At 36.4% G+C, this 15637-nt stretch overlaps 1 long non-coding RNA gene across 1 annotated transcript in view; it reads left to right on the top strand.

Annotated features, from left to right (window-relative positions):
• Positions 1-7921: 7921 nt before the first annotated feature.
• The window catches only part of LOC122445150, a 154201-nt gene continuing 146485 nt past the window's right edge, over positions 7922-15637 (top strand). Inside the window, exon 1 of the long non-coding RNA XR_006270455.1 lies at positions 7922-8200. This is a non-coding gene — a long non-coding RNA (uncharacterized LOC122445150). The remainder of the gene's footprint in view (positions 8201-15637) is intronic.

Below are 15637 nucleotides of genomic sequence, written 5' to 3'. Positions count from 1 at the left end.
GTAATCTTTGACAGTGCCTGGTGGGGCCTCAAAGTAAGTTCCTAGGAGCTATATTTGATTTGGCAAACTCTCACACATGCCTGTGGTAACCCAATGATCACAGCATCAGTGAGCATTGCTTTCAGGGCCCTAACCACGTTTTCCTTCTTTGTTACCATAGGAACCCCCACCTCCTTCACTACCTTGGGTCACTGCCAAGGCTCACCCTTGGAGTCTGGGCTTGGATAGCAAGGCCAAGGTAAGAGAAGATTCTATACTGAGTCCCTACCATTAAGTCAGTGCTCATCCACCCAACATTGAAAAAAATGTTATTTATTAGAAAATAATATGTATTCTTTGTAGTAAAAATGCAGATAAGCAAAGAGAAAAAATTGTCTGTAATCTCATTATGCAGTGGTAAGATAAGATATAGACATATAAATTTGATCATACTATATACACAAATATAGCACATATTTGCTTTACAACCTACTTAAAAAATTATATCATAGATAATTTTCATACACCAATGAAATTTACACTCTTATTCTTTAAACAAATTATATTATCATTCTTTTAAAATTAGAATCTTCTTTTTTTAATGGTTAGGGATATTGAAGTATACTTTATATACAGAAAATTTACTCTTTCTAGGTGACAGTTATGGGTTTTTCTGCTACTATTTTTTTAAAAAATTTTAAACTTTACAATAAAACTCACTTATTTTGTTCCATGAGTTTTTCATGTGCACTGTTTCTTATAACCACTACCATAGACAGGATGCAGTTTCTACTTCTTTTTTCCCAGTTGGAAGATTTATATTTTCCTAGAAAATTGCCCATTCCATGTGAGTTTTTATAGATTTTTTGGGACATTTTTTGGTGCATGTCTTTTTATAGTTAAAAAAACTCTTGTGTAGTCATCTATTCCTTTTTATTTTTTTTTAACATATTTTGATTTTGTTCTTTTTATTTTAAATCATATTTGCCAAGGTTTTGTCTTTGTGTTTGCCCTTTTTAATTCAGATTTACCAAATAAGTTTTCTTCTATTTTATTATTTTCTGCTTTTAATCTTCTTCATTCTTTTAGTTCTTTAGGTTTATTTTATTGGTGTGTATCTAGCATCTTGAACTGAAAGCTTACTTCATTTACTTTCATTCTTTCTTATGATCTTGCATGTTATTTATGGTTATAAAATTTTCTTTGGTTACTACTTTAGCTGAATCCCAGGGGTTGATATGAATTATAGTACCCTTGAACGATTGTCATTTTAAAGTTTCTATTTCCATTTCAGCTCTCAATTTATCTGAAGTGTGGTTTTCTTTTTTTTAATTTCCAGATGTATAAATTTGGGCTTTGTGGGGGAGGATTCTCTTTTAGCTGCTGGTTCTTTATCTTGTGTGTGTGTACACATGCAATTGACTTCTTAGCAGGTCCAGTAGGAATGAGGGACCTCGTGTGTCTGTATTTGTGTTTGTGTGTATACATAATAAAACAGTTCAGGTAGCATCCAGATCAGAACTCCTAGGCAAAAACTGATATGCTTTCTGTCTCTACAGTTTTGCCTTTTCTAGAAACTTCATACAAATGGAGTCCTCTAGTGTGTAGTCTTTCATGTCTAGCTTCTTTTCCTTAGTATGCTTTTTGAGTTCCTCCATGCTGTTGCATATATCAACAGTTTATTCATTTTTGTTGCTAAGTAGCCGTCTATGATATAGTGCCACATTTTGTTTATTCATTCAAACTGATGGATATTTGAATTGTTTCTAGTTTTGGCTGTTATGCAAAGTGCTGTTGATAATATTCTGTGCAAGTCATCATGTGGGCATTTGTTTAAATTTCTCTTGGGTAAATAACTAGGAGTTGAGTTGCTAGATTGTATAGGGCTAACTTCTTAAGAAACTGCCAAATTCTTTCTGACAGTGGCTATGCCATTTTACATTTCCACCAATAAGATGAGGCTTCCAGTTTTTTTACACTCTTACCTACACTTGTATTGTCCTTTTTTGTTAAAGCCATCCTAGCAAATAAAGAATCTGCCTGCAATGTGGGAAACCGGGATTCGATCCCTGAGTCGGGAAGGTCCCTTGGAGAAGGGAATGTCTACCTATTCTAGTATTTTTGCATGGAGGATTCCATGGACAGAGGAGCCTGACAGGTTATAGTTCTGGGGTTGCAAAGAGTCGGACATGACTGAGCAACCAGCCCTTGCTCTATATCCTAGTTAAGTGTAGAGTGGTATCTTAATGTGGTTTTAATTTGTATTTCCTTAATGAATTAATGATTTTGGTTACTTTTCATGTGCTTATTTGCCATTTATATGTTTTCTCTAGGTGAAGAGTCTATCCAATTGTTTAGTTCATTTAAAAAATTGGATAATTTTTGTACAATTTGTTAGAGGTCTTTATACCCACATATATAGATATAGATACATGTTTTGACATAGTCCTTTATCAGATATATGATTAGTTTTTTTAATTTTTTTTTTAATTTTTTTTTAAACATTTTATTTTTATTTATTTGGCTGCATAGAATCTTAGTTGTGGCATGTGGGATCTAGTTCCCTGACCAGGGATCGAACCCAGCCCCCTTATATCAGGAGTGCAGAGTCTTAGCCACTGGACCACCAGGGAACTCCCCCAGATATATGATTAACAAATATTTTCTTGCAGTCTGTGGCTTGTCTTTTCATTTTCTTAATGGTGCCTATTGAAAAGCAAAAGTTTAAAATTTTGATGCAGTCAAGTTTATCAGTATTTTCTTTTATAGATCATGTTTTTACGATTTTTCTTGTTTTAAAATTGAGACTATAATAGTGTGAGAAAGTAATTGAGTTTCCCTCCCCAGAGTCAACAACAGTTATCAGATTCCCGTGTGTCCTTAAGAGGTATTTTATGTATGTATAAGCAAATTTAGATATATTCTTTTCCCCCCATATGACTCAGTTTTTAAGAATTTTTTAGGTCAGTGTTTAACTTTTTCAATAACTTGCCCACTGAAGAAAGACATTAATCAAATTAAATTAAGTTGAATACTCAGCATAAGATTTTAATTAAATGGATTTAAATTTAAACTTAAGTTAATTTCTCCATAACAAAAGAGATTAAGCAATACAGTTTTTTCAGATAGGGCTGAGCTTTTATTTTCTGGGGAACATAGGGAGGCACAAACTATTATAATGCCTAAGATTTTTTTGCTCTCCTAAGAACTAATTTTTACTTCTTAAGGACTGATATCACCTCCATTGAAAATGTATGTGTTAGATGTTTGAAAAGCATTTATGTTCTGTCATTGTTGACTACAAAATTTTTAAAAATTTTATCATTCAGCTTATTATTTGTGTTTTTCAAATCATCTGTTTTTAGTTTTGTCTACTTAATCTGTGATTTTTCTAATAGGTGTAAGTTAAAAGAGTCCACTCTGGTTATTCTCAGATTGTTCAGATTTTTGTTTGTGTAATTCAAAGATAGTTGCAAAAAAAAAAAACAAAAACAAAAACAAAAGTAGTTGCTCACTCTATAGAAATTTATGATAGTTTTATCTTTTTGGTAGATTGTATCTTTTTAAAACAAAATATGAATTATCCCTGCTGCTTTTAGTAGTTTTGCTTTGAGTTCTGTTTTTGCTAATATTTTGCTATACTGTGTTGCTTTTACTTTTGGGTAGCATGTATATGGACTATCTTTTCCCCATATCTTTATTTTCATACTTTCTGAGTATTTTATTTTATATCTAGCTTACAATATCAAGTAGCTACTTTAAAAATTCATTATATGAACTTCTTTTAATAGGTAAGTTTTAGAGGCAGCAAACTGTCTGGCGTGTATTTTATGGTGTACACAGTGTAAGGGCTTCTCTTGTGGCTCAGCTGGTAAAGAATCTGCCTTCAGTGTGGGAGAACTGGGTTCGATCCCTGGGTTGGGAAGGTCCTCTGGAGAAGGAACAGCTACCCACTCCAGTATTCTGGCCTGGAGAACTCCATGGATTATAACGTCCATGGGGTCACAAAGAGTCGGACATGACTGAGCAACTTTCACTCATACACTCACTCAGTGTCTTAAATATCCATGTAACTAGCCAGATGTTATTTCGTACTTTAGGCAAGTCACCTAACATCTGTAGGCTTCAGTTTGTTCATCTGTTAAAGGACAATTATAAAAATTTTCCACCACCTCACAGGATTAATGAGAAATATAATTAATCCTCACAGGATCAGTGAGAAATATGTGTAAAGCAGCTACCATAGTAACCGGCAGTGTAGAAAATATTTGATAAATACTGGCTATTATCACTCTGTTTAAAACCATGTAAAAGATAGAACTTTATTACCATAGGTCACAGGATATCACTGGAGTCTTTTAAACAAGTAACTGATGTTTTAAGATTTGCATTTTAAACACAATTATGGTAGCATCATGGAAGATGGATTGGAGAAGTGTAACAGAGATAACCTACTTAAGCAGTTGTTGTGCTATTTTAGGGAAGAGTTGAGAACCTAAACTAAGCCAGTAGCTCTTGGAAAAGAAAAGAGGCGGGGGTGTGGGTGTGTGTGTGGGGGATTGTAGACTTGACTGTGCTTGCTGCTGGTGAAATATAAATAACTGTAGATGTTTCAGTTCAGTTCAGTTGCTCAGTCGTGTCCGACTCTTTGTGACCCCATGAACCACAGCATGCCAGGCCTCCCTGTCCATCACCAACTCCTGGAGTTTACCCAAACTCATGTCCCTTGAGTCAGTGATGCCATCTAACCATCTCATCCTCTGTCATCCCCTTCTCCTCCTGCCTTCAATCTTTCTCAACATCAGAGTCTTTTCAAATGAGTCAGCTCTTCACATCAGGTGGCCAAAATATTGGAGTTTCAGCTTCAACATCAGTCCTTCCAATGAACACCCAGAACTGATTTCCTTTAGGATGGACTGGTTGGATCTCCTTGCAGTCCAAGGGACTCTCAAGAGTCTTCTCCAACACCACAGTTCAAAAGCATCAATTCTTCTGCGCTCTGCTTTCTTTATAGTCCAACTCTCACATCCATACATGACTACTGGAAAAACCATAGCCTTGACTAGACAGACCTTTGTTGACAAAGTAATGTCTCTGCTTTTTAATATGCTATCTAGGTTAGTCATAACTTTCCTTCCAAGGAGTAAGCGTCTTTTAATTTCATGGCTGCAATCACCACCTGCAGTGATTTTGGAGCCCCCCAAAATAAAGTCAGCCATTGTTTCCACCATTTCCCCATCTGTTTGCCATGAAGTGATGGGACCAGATGCCATGATCTTAGTTTTCTGAATGTTGAGCTTTAAGCCAACTTTTCACTCTCCTCTTTCACTTTTATCAAGAGGCTCTTTAGTTCTTCTTCACTTTCTGCCATATGAAACTAAGCCATGCAGTGTGGGACCACCCAAGATGGAGGGGTCGTGGTGGAGAGGTCTGACAGAATGTGGTCCACTGGAGAAGGGAATGGCAAACCACTTCATTATTCTTGCCTTGAGAACCCATGAACAGTAGATGTTTAGGAATCACTTAATTTATTCTACCCCAAGACAATGAAAACAAAATTTCCTGAGATTACTGTAATGTTTCTCCATGGAAAGGGAGCAGATTTGGAAGTAATAGACAAAGGATAGAGCTGTAATTCAACAGCAAATTGCAATATTAGTTTGTAGTAAAAGAATGCAAGTCTCCAGGAATAATAAACTTTTACTGACAGCAAAGTAACAAGCCCACCCTTGAGTTCAGTTCAGTCACTCAGTTGTGTCCAACTCTTTGCGACCCTGTGGACTGCAGCATGCCAGGCTTCCCTGTCCATCACCAACTGCTGGAGCTTGCTCAAACTCATGTACATTGAGCCGGTGATGCCATTCAACCATCTCATCCTCTGTTGTCCCCTTCTCTTCCTGCCTTCAACCTTTCCCAGCATCGGTGTCTTTTCTAATAAGTCAGTTCTCTGCATCAGGTGACCAAAGTATTGGAGCTTCATCATCTGTCCTTCCAATGAATATGCAGGGCTGATTTCCTTTAGGACTAACAGGTTTGATCTTGCTGTCCAAGGGACTCTCAAGAGTCTTCTCCAATACCACAGTTCAAAAGCATCAATTCTTCAGCATTCAGCTTTCTTTATGGTCCAATTCTCACATCCTACATGACTACTGAGAAAACCATAACTTTGAATATACCAACCTTTGTCAGCAAAGTGGTGTCTCTGCTTTTTAATATGCTGTGTGTAGGTCAAACCCACCCTACCTGACATCAAACATATTTTAAGAAATGTAGTGATGGAAATAGTGTGAAGTTAGTGTAGGTGAAGATGAGTAGATTAGTAGAACTACTATTAGTAGTCCAAAAATGAGTTCTGGCATGTTCAGAAATTTAGTATATCAAAAGATAGCACTTCAGATCACTTGGAGGAGGAGAGAGAAAGGACAATTAGGTCCTTGCCTGACACCATTTATAAAAATAAATGCTAGATGAATTGAAATCTTAAGCATTAAAGCAAAACTGTAAAAAAAAAAACAAAAACAAAAACAAAAACAAAAACAAGAAATGGAGATACGAGTAAATAGAAAAAGTAGCCAAAAGATACAGACAGACAGTTAATGGAAGAGGCAATACAAGTGGCCAATAAACTTGAAAATACTCAAAGTTCAGAATATTCAAAACCAAATAACAACTGGTATATATTTCACCCATCAGGTTGAACAAAACCAAAACCAAAAACTGAACTAAAATTTCAAAAATGGGGACTTGATTGGAATAGAGAGGCATTTATTTGGGCTTTATTCTTTATTAGGACAAGAAGCGCTTGAATTGTGTTCTGCTAGGCTACAAAATGGGGAAGATTTATATAGGCAAAACCCCACAAGGTTGCATAAACTGTCAGGAAGTAGGATTGGAACAGGTAAAAAGTGAAGGTGCTTGTTAAGCAAGGATTTGTTGGGTCTGTAATGATTATATGGTGGGGAGAGTACTTTAAAACTTAAAGTTTGTAGAGTTATAATGTTTTGAAAATGGTTGTTGGTGTCCTTGAGTTTGATACATTTCAGAGAAAATTCAAGTTTTGATGTAGGAACATGTCTTGAACCACATGTAAAATGTCCATCTGGCTCCATTTTGGATGCCAGAACCATAGTTACTCCATTTTGATTTTTTAAATGATCGTAAATATGTCATCAAAATTGATAGTAGCAAATGGTGATGTGGAGGAGTGTATGCTCTTATATGCTGTGGGTAAGGGTGTAAAATTCCATTTTTTTAGATTTAAAATTGCAGTAATTGCCATCTTACTCTTTTCCTATAGAACGGGGTGGGGGTGGGAGGGACAGGAGGTATGCCAAGGCTGTGCATCTAATGTTTCTTCTAATAGCAAAACTTTGGAAACAAATGTCCCTTCAGTTACTTTGTCTGTGATTAATTAAGTGGCCACCTGTTAAGCAGTGATGCTCTGATTATGTGGTGAGTAGTTGAAACCTTACACTCACTTTAATCTGAGATAGGGATCAACATAATGCATTTTCCACTTGTTTTCTTTGAGATGCAACCCTGGAAATGGAAAACATTATTTAAAATGACAGTAAACAAGCATGTCAAGAGTTTTGATGGCAATGTATAATAAAACTAGGCTGTGAGCTGAATTTTGCTAAAACTTATTTATTGCTGTATTCCAACCCTTCTCCAATGCAGATATCTCTTACACAATTCTTGTGTGACAACTCATTTCTTTTAACTTGGAGCAAAAGTTCTTCCAAGGTCTGGCTTATATCCATTGTCCTTGCTCTTCTCACTGGTATCTGCTTATAATTAAGCCCAGAGCCATCATTAAGTTACTGTATCTAATGGTCCTTTTACTCTGATCCTTTCCAAGAATTAGCTTACAAGTCCAGGGTTCTCTTTGCCCTAAGGATTTTTCTACTTTTTCTCTTGATTGAAGAGAAGCAGAGGAATTACAGCCACTTGAGGCACTTCTATCTTTTCTAGTTATCTTATCTTCAAGAAAACAAAGTAACTACTGTCTTTTCATGACTCGTGCCAAAGAGGAATGTTGTTTAGATTCATCTATGCTCTTTCATTTCTTTTTATTGGTGAATAGTAGTCTGTTGTGAGGATATACCATGTTTTTTTCATCTATTCTCTTGCCAAACCATATTCTTTCCTTTTTTGGGCATATCTTTTCTTTCTTTTGTTAAATCTAAGGAGTAGAATAGCTACATCAAAAGGTGTAAAGGTATGTACTTAATTTATAAGAAATGGCCAGTTAAAAAAGAATTGAACCATTTTACATCCTTACTGGTATACATGAAAAATGTAGTTGTCCAGCATCCTTGTCAATACTTGTCATTGTCAGTCTTTATAATTTTAGCCATTCTTATGGATGTATAGTAGAAGCTTCTTGTGATTTTAATCAGTATCCTCTAGACCAGTGATATTGAACATCTTTAAATCTGATTATTGGACCTTCACATATCTTCGTTTTGGAAGTGTATGGTAAGTTTTATGTGTACATTTCATGTTTGCATTTCAGTTCCTGTATGCACTGCAATGTGCTCATCACCAGAAGTTTAGTTTCTACCTAGTCACCATATAGTTGACCCCCCTTTACCCATTTTTCCTTTCCCCAGTCCCCTTCTCCTCTGGTAACCACTGTTCTGTTTTGTTCTCTATCTATGTGTTTTCTTTTGTTTGTTTGTTTATCCCACATATGAGTGAAATCATATATTTGTCTTTTTCTATCTGATTTATTTCATTTAGCATAATACCCTCAAGGTCTATCCATGTTGTTGTTTATGACAAGAATTCACCTTTTTATGGCTAAGTAGTATTCTATTCTGTATACATCTTCTTTATCCATTCATCCATCGGTGGGTACTTAGGTTGTTTTTTTTTATCTTCACTGTTGTAATAATGCTGAGAATGAACATAGGAGCACATATATATTTTTAATGTTTTCATACTCTCTGAATAAATATCCAGAAGTGGGACAGTTGGATCAAATGGGAGTTCTAGTCTTAATTTTCTGAGGAATCGCTGTACTGTTTTCCACAGAGGCTATAATCAATTTACATGCCCATTAGCAGTTCATGATGGGTCTTTTTTCTTCACATCTTTGCCAACACTTGTTATTTCTTTTTCTTTTTGATAAAGTCATTCTAACAGGCTTGGGGTGATGTCTCATTGTGGTTTTGATTTGCATTTTCCTGTAATCAGTGATATTGAACATCTTTTCATGTGCCTCTTGGCCATCTATATATCTTCTTTGGAAAAATGTCTAATTAACTCCTCTGCCTTTTTTTTAATCAGGTTGTTGTTTTTTGTTTTGTTTTTTGTTATTGATTAAATGGTATGTCTGACTGCTTCCAAGATATTTTTCTTTGCCTTTAGGATTCAGACATTTATGATAGAATTTGCTGTGGATTTGAGTTTACCCTACTTGAATAAACTTCTTATTCAATCTGTTGGTTATGTCTCTTGACAAATTTAGAACTTTTCAGCCATTATTTCTTTGAGTACTTTTTCACTCTGTTCCTTCTCTTCATTCAGGACTCTGATAACATGAATGTTAGGTTTGTTTGTTATGGAGCCGTGGAACCCTTAGGCTCTGTACATTTTCGTGTTCATTTTCTTTCACTTGTTCAGGTTGGGTCATTTCTGTTCCATATTCCAGTTCACTGATTCTCTCCTCTGTCCCCTCCATTTTTCCATCGAGCCTGTTCATTGCATTTTTAAAATTTGTTATTGTATTTTTCACTTCTAAAATTTCCATTTTAGATTTTTAGATCTTCTGTTTCTTTGCTGTAAAAAAAAATATTTTTACATTTGTTTCAAGCATGTTCATAATTGCTCTTTGAGGCATTTTTATTGTAGATGCTTTAAAATCTTTGTCAGGTAATTGTAACATCTCATATCATCTTGATTTTGACTTTTTCTAGTCATTTATCCTTTTTTTTTTTTATTCAGTATGAGATCTTCTTGAATGATGAGTGATTTTCAGCTGAAGCCTAGACATTTTTGTATTATGTTCTGTAATTCTGGATCTTATTTAAAGCTTTCACCTAACTTTCTGTGACATTGTTCCGTTAAGTTAAGGGGGTGGTACTACTTTGTTACTGCCAGGTGGAGGTACGAATCCAGGTTTCTTTCTGTTAACACTTGAGAGGGAAGTCTCCTTATTAATCCTGGGTGCAGATGGATGTCTTCCAAGTGGTTGTCTCTGCCTCCACAGTTAGGGGCCAGTAGCCTCATTACCACTGTGCAGTTGTGAAAATGCTGACTTCCCATTAGGCCTCCTTTGACAGTGAAAAGGACAAGAGTTACCTGGTGGCTGAGAGTCAAGGATCCCATCTATTGACCACATTTGTGGGGTCCCATTACTGGCTAGCAAGCATGAAAGTCTTGTCTTCTTATTTGGACTCTCCTGACACCACCCTAGTGGTGGTGGTGGGGCACCTCATTATGGCCTCATGGGGGTGGAAGAATAGATTTTCTCCTTGACTTTTGCTGGTGGTGGGATAGAGCCATAGTTTTTTGTTTGTTTGTTTTGTTTTTTGGTTGGATTGGATCAGTTACCTAAAAGTTTTTCTGTTGCTAGGCTGCCCATTACTTTGTACTTAGGTTAGAGAGAAAAGATTCTTGTTGGGGCTTTCTTGGTCTGCACCCATTTGTGTTTCTGTGTTGTCTGCTTCTTCAATTTCAAGTCTGGGGCATATTAGGCAAAAAGAAAACCTGGAGAACTTACCTAGCTGGTCTATCTTCTTCTCTCCACTTTCAGAATTTCTTAGGTTAGTTTTATGTCTAATGTCCAGGGAGTTTTAGCTGTTATTAGTGGGAGGAACAGGGGAAAGCAGGTCTACCTCATCTTCCTGGAGACAGAAGTATCCTTACTGATTTTTTTGTTTAATTTCTATTGAATACTGAGAAAGTGGAATTAAAATATCATCTGGTTTGAGATTTATTTTGGGATAATGCATGTAAAATCCCTAACACTGTGCATGGCACACATTAAATTATTACTGGATTATTATTCATCCCACAAATATTTCTTGAGTACTTGTTACATGCCAGGCAGTGTTCAAGTCATCAGACATTCAACAGTGAACAAAACAAAGTCCTGCCCTTGTGGAGTTTTTATTTTAGCTGAGGGAGAGAGATATTAACAAGTAAGTTAAAAATCAAGGGGTGATTTATTCCTAAATATTTTATTATTTTCATTGCAATGGTGAATGGAATCATTTCCTTAATTTCTCTTTCCGTTTCCTCATTGCTAGTGAATAGAAATGCAAGGGATTTCTGTGTATTAATTTTATATGCTGCAACTTTACTATATTCATTGATTAGCTCTAGTAATTTTCTGGTGCTGTCTTTAGGGTTTTCTTTGTAGAGAATCATGTCAACTGCAAACAGTGAGAGTTTTACTTCTGCTATTCCAGTCTGGATTTCCTTTATTTCTTTTTATTCTCTGATTGATGTAGCCAAAACTTCCAAAACTATGTTGAATAGTAGTGGTGAGAGTGGGTACCCTTGTCTTGTTCCTGACTTTAGGGGAAATGCTTTCAATATTTTACCATTGAGGATGATGTTTGCTGTGGGTTTATCATATATGGCTTTTATTATGTTGAGGTATGTTCCTTCTATGCCTGCTTTCTGGAGGGTTTTTATTATAAATGGATGTTGAATTTTGCCAAAGGCTATCTCTGCATCTATTGAGATAATCATATGGTTTTTATCTTTCAATTTGTTAATGTGGTGTATCACTTTGATTGATTTGCAAATATTGAAGAATCCTTGCATCCCTGGGATAAAGCCCACTTGATCATGATGTATGATCTTTTTAATATGTTGTTGGATTCTGTTTGTAAAATTTTGTTGAGGAATTTTGCATTTGTGTTCATCAGTGATATTGACCTGTAGTTTTATTTTTTTGTGTGGCATCTTTGTCTGGTTTTGGTATTAGGGTGATGGTGGCCTCATAGAATGAGTTTGGCAGTTTACCTCCCTCCGCAATCTTCTGGAAGAGTTTGAGTAGGATAGGTGTAAGCTCTTCTCTAAATTTTTGGTAGAATTCACCTGTAAAGAAACAAAAGACCTATATATAGAAAACTATAAAACACTGATGAAGGAAATCAAAGATGACACAAATAGATGGAGAAATATACCATGTTCATGGATCAGAAGAATCAATTTAGTGAAAATGAGCATACTACCCAAAGCAATCTATAGATTCAATGCAATCCTTATCAAGCTACCAACAGTATTTTTCACAGAACTAGAACAAATAATCTCACAGTTTATATAGAAATACAAAAAACCTAGAATAGCCAAAGCATTCTTGAGAAAGAAGAATGGAACTGGAGGAATCAACCTGCCTGACTTCAGACTATACTGCAAAGCTGTAGTCATCAAGACAGCATGGTACTGGTGCAAAGACAGAATTATAGATCAATGGAACAAAATAGAAAGTGCAGAGATAAATCCGGACACCTTATCTTTGACAAAGGAGGCAAGACTATACAATAGAGAAAAGACAATCTCTTTAACAAGTGGTGCTGGGAAGACTGGTCAATTACCTGTAAAAGAATGAAACTAGAACACTTTCTAACACCATACACAAAAATAAACTCAAAATGGATTAAAGATCTATATGTAAGACCAGAAACTATAAAACTCCTAAAGGAAAACATAGGCAAAACATTATCTGACATAATCACAGCAGGATCCTCTATGACCCACCTCCCAGAGTAATGGAAATAAAAACAAAAATAAACAAATGGGACCTAACTAAACTTAAAAGCTTTTGCACTACAAAGGAAACTAAGCAAGGTGAAAAGACAGCCTTCAGAATGGGAGAAAATAATAGCAATTGAAGCAATTGACAAAGAATTAATGTCAAAAATATACAAGCAGCTCCTGCAGCTCAATTCCAGAAAAATAAATGACCCAATAAAAAAAAATGGGCCAAAAAACTAAACAGACATTTCTCCAAAGAACATATACAGATGGCTAACAAACACATGAAAAGATCAACATCACTCACTATCAGAGAAATGCAAATTAAAACCTCAATGAGGTACCATCTCACGCTGGTCAGAATGGCTGCTATCCAAAAGTCTACAAGCAATAAATGCTGGAGAGGGTGTGGAGAAAAGGGAACTCTCTTACACTGTTGGTGGGAATGCAAACTAGCATAGCCACTATGGAGAACAGTATGGAGATTCCTTAAAAAACTGGAAATAGAACTGCTATACAACCCAGCAATCCCACTGCTGGGCATACACACTGAGGAAACCAGAATTGAAAGAGACACGTGTACCCCAATGTTCATCACAGCACTGTTTACAATAGCCAGGACATGGAAGCAACCTAGATGTCCACCAGCAGATGAATGGATAAGAAAGCTGTGGTACATATACACATTGAAATATTACTCAGCTATTAAAAAAGATTCATTTGAATCAGTTCTAATGAGGTGGGTGAAACTGGAGCCTATTATACAGAGTGAAGTAAGTCAGAAAGAAAAACACCAATATAGTATATTAACGCATATATATGGAATTTAGAAAGATGGTAACAATGGCCCTATATGTGAGACAGCAAAAGAGACACAGATATAAAGAGCAGACTTTTGGACTCTGTGGGAGAAGGCGAGGGAGAAATGATTTGAGAGAATAGCATTGAAACATGTATATTAACATATGTGAAATAGATCACCAGTCCAAGTTTGATGCGTGAAACAGGGCACTCAAAGCCAGTGCACTGGGACAACCCTGAAGGATGGGATGGGGAGGGAGGTGGGAGGAGGTTCAGGACGGGGGGATGGGGGGCACACGTACACCCGGGGCTGATTCATGTCAATGTATGGCAAAAACCACTACAATATTGTAAAGAAATTAGCCTCCATTTAAATTAAGTAAATAAATTTTAAAAAATCAAGGGGTGATTCGGTGCATGGAGACATTTGAAGCGAATCCAAGGAGTTAGAAGTATAATTGGTAGGACAGGGAAGGGGTTGTCTTTTGATACTGAGTAGCTGGGGAAGGCCTCTCTAAGAAGGTGTAATAGACTTCAATCCTGCAGCTATGAAGGTGTGAGCTATATGAATGTCCAGGTGAAGAGCACTCACCCTTCCTTTCCTCTCATGAAATGCAGATTACTGACCTTGTTTCTAGGGGAAGGTTGTCATCAGCACCTCTCACTGGTCAGGCTAGGCTGGGTTCCTCAGTTCTTCCAGGATTGAGTTAGAAGATACAGGTCTAGGTCTCACTCTATTATCTGTTAATTATGCAACTATGGCAAACCATTGTCCTCTTTGTATCTCAGTTTCCAAAAGGATTCTGTCTGTCTCACATCATTGTGAATGTTTAGTGACTGATAAATTGTATGTGAAAATGTTTTGCAAATAAAAGAGTCTACAGATGTAAGATATTATAATTATTTCATATAATTATAATGACAGTGCTTTCCAACATGAACTCAAAGGCATTTACATGGTATTTTAGCTCAGCTTTTTCATTTTATAGATGAAGAAACTGAGGCCCAGAGAGGTTGGGCTGAATTGATAGGTGTATATGTGGGCAATAGTACATCGTATGTAATTTCTTTGTGAAATATTTGGTCATAATTTAGAGCCATGGTTTTCAGAATGTAATCACTGAACTAGCAGCAGCATTAACATCACTTGGGGCATTGTTAAAAATACAAATTCTTGGGTCCTAACATAGACCCACTGAATAAGGAACTCTGGAAGCGAGACCCAAAAACCTGCATTTTAACAGGACCTCTAGATGACTCTGATGCATGCTACATTTGAGCAGCACTAAAGAAGAGGTTCAAGTAATCTCTTGGCTCTTGAGGAAGGATGCTGGCAGTCTTAATTCTCCGAGGCAGCCCTCAGCAAAATCGTTAGTAAATGGCCTCTGTGGATACATTTTCTTATCTCTGTCTTTCCCTGTCTCCAGCTTGCCTTCCTTCAGGCACATCTCAAGAGACCTCTTTCTATGCTTTTTTAGTTGGTTAGCCAATAATTATAGCTAGAGTATTAGTTGAGATTAGTATATTCTCAATTTAATTAGAGATTAAAGTGAACATCGTCGAAGAAGCCAAGGATTCAACCTCTAAGAGTAGGATATGTAGAGAGACGATTGAGAGAAGGGGAAGTACTGTTTTGGAGTAGAGGGATCTTGAGATTTCTTCTGATTTTGGTGTCTATTGCTTATGTGAGGACTTAAGAATTGAGGGGAAAACATTCACGATATTTTCAAGTATCAGTATGTTAATGGTCCCAGATTTTGCTTTCAGTTGTCATGGTCCTAAGAGCATAGAGAGGTAAAGAAACTGGCCTTTGTACAAATTTTTAGGAGATGTTTTAGTATAATGGTGCCTGGCTAGATACAAAAGCACTAGGGCATGGCCATCTCTGTTTAGTTCTGCTTGCATACATTTTATTTTATTTTATTTTATTTATTTTTATTTTTTATTTTTTTCCCATTTATTTTTATTAGTTGGAGGCTAATTACTTTACAATATTGTAGTGATATTTGCCATACATTGACATGAATCAGCCATGGAATTACATGTGTTCCCCATCCCGATCCCTGCTCCCGCCTCCCTCTCCATCCCATCCCTCTGGGTCTTCCCAGTGCACCAGCCCTGAGCACTTGTCTCATGCATC

Source organism: Cervus canadensis, chromosome 1 (assembly GCF_019320065.1).
Source record: "Cervus canadensis isolate Bull #8, Minnesota chromosome 1, ASM1932006v1, whole genome shotgun sequence".
Taxonomy (NCBI): Eukaryota; Metazoa; Chordata; class Mammalia; order Artiodactyla; family Cervidae; genus Cervus; species Cervus canadensis.
This window is presented reverse-complemented; position numbering and strand designations above follow the sequence as displayed.